Source organism: Colobus angolensis, unplaced genomic scaffold, assembly GCF_000951035.1.
Source record: "Colobus angolensis palliatus isolate OR3802 unplaced genomic scaffold, Cang.pa_1.0 Scaffold230, whole genome shotgun sequence".
Lineage (NCBI taxonomy): Eukaryota > Metazoa > Chordata > Mammalia > Primates > Cercopithecidae > Colobus > Colobus angolensis.
In genome coordinates this window covers 2,908,520-2,910,725 of record NW_012115489.1, presented here as the reverse complement: position 1 = coordinate 2,910,725, position 2,206 = coordinate 2,908,520, and positions in this window count along the sequence as shown.

The following is a 2,206-nucleotide window of genomic DNA, read 5'->3' as shown; positions in this document are numbered from 1 at the left end:
TGAGATGGAGTTTCACTCTTGTAGCCCAGGCTGGAGTGCAATGGCACGATCTCGGCTCACTGCAACATCTGCCTCCCAGGTTCAAGTGATTCTCCTGCCTTAGCCTCCCGAGTAGCTGGGATTACAGGCTTGCGCCACCAGGCCCAGCTAATTTTTATATTTTTAGTACAGACGGAGTTTTACCATGTTGGCCAGGTTGGCCAGGCTACCCTTGAACTTCTGACCTCAGGCGATCCACCCGCCTCGGCCTCCCAAAGTGCTGGAATTACAGGCGTGAGCCACAGTGCCCAGTGAGGCCAGCTTTTCTTTCTTTCTTTTTTTTTGTCTGAGATGGAGTCTTGCTCTGTCGCCCAGGCTGGAGTGCAGTGGCGCGATCTTGGCTCACTGCAAGCTCCGCCTCCCAGGTTCACACCATTCTCCTGCCTCAGTCTCCCGAGTAGCTGGGACTACAGGCGCCTGCCACCACGCCTGGCTAATTTTTTGTATTTTTTTAGTAGAGATGTGGTTTCACCGTGTTAGCCAGGATGGTCTTGATCTCCTGACCTCGTGATCTGCCCACCTCGGCCTCCCAAAGTGCTGGGATTACAGGTGTGAGCCACCGCACCCAGCCAAGGCCAGCTTTTTAAATATATTATACTTCAATTAAATAAGTCACAAAATGTTGACATGCTAGACAAAGTAATAGACATAAAAAACCAGGTTTGCTCATTCTGCTTACTAGCAGAACTTAACAAAATCCTTTGCCAGCAGAATTTCACAAAGCCCAACTCAATGACTGAGTGTAGACCTGTAGAAGAATGCCCTGGAAACAATAAGCAGGTTAGAGCACAGGTTCCCACATCTCTTGCTTGAATCAATGCATTTTTTTAAAAAAGGTAAGTTCAGTGTTCCCACCCCTTGCCTCTTCCACTATATAAGATAGTGTCCCACAGGATTCATGGTTATGCCTCTGTAATCTAATCTATAACCAGATGTACTCTTACACCCAAACTTGGATGAGATTTTGCTGTAATATAATTTATGACTTTTTTTTTTGAGACAGAGTCTCACTTTATATCACCCAGACTAGAATGCAGTGGCATGGTCATGACTCACTGCAACCCGGAACTCCTGGGCTAAAGTGATCCTCCTGCCTCAGCCTACCAAGTAGCTGGGACTACAGGTCCACACCTGGCAAATTAAAAAAAAAAAAATTTTTTTTTTTTAATTTTGTTTTTAGAGATAGGGGTCTCATTATATTGCCCAGGTTGGTTTTGAATGCCTGGCCTCAAGGGATCCTCATGCATAGGCCTCCCAAAGTGCTAGAATTACAGGTGTGTCACTATACCCAGTTTATGAGCATGTTTAATGTAATTTCTGAGCACATGCAGAACTTGCAACGCCTGATATGTAAGCTATGTGCTAAAACACTACTTTGGAACAGTCTAACAGAAACTCTCTGAAAGGTTGCAATCCTGACTCTGAATCAAACTGACTTTAATTCTTTAAAAGCGGGTTATTTTTCTTTAGTTGACAGCAGATACAGATATGAGAATTCAGCTATCCATTACTGATCAAGACACTAAAGACATATGCAAAAATACGAAATAATCGCATTCTTCTCCCTGTTTTAGTTTTAGAAACTATAGTGATTTCTCATTTTAAAAAAGTGTTATATTAACATGTATTAAGCTTGTTATGCTTTTTTTTTTTTCTTTTTGTGATGGAGTCTTACTCTGTTGCCCAGGCTGGAGTGTAGTGGCACAATCTTGGGTCACTGCAACCTCTGCCTCCCAGGTTCAAGTAATTTTCCTGCCTCAGCCTCCTGAACAGCTGAGACTACAGGAGCATACCACCATGCCCAGGTAATCTTTGTATTTTAGTACAGACAGGGTTTCACCATATTGGCCAGGCTGAACTCGTGATTCACGTGCCTTGGCCTCCCAAAGCGCTGGGTGCTGGGATTACAGGCGTGAGCCACTGCGCCTGGCCTTGTTATGCTTTTAAATACATTGTTAAACATTTTAATTTTCAGTTTATGAGTTATTCACAATTTTTTCTTTGTGGGGGGCGGGGTCTCGCTCAGTCGCCCAGGCTGGAGTGCAGTGGCGCGATCTCGGCCCACTGCAAGCTCCGCCTCCCGGGTTTATGCCGTTCTCCTGCCTCAGCCTCCCCAGTAGCTGTAGCTGGGACTACAGTCGCCGGCCACCGCGCCCGGCTGATTTTT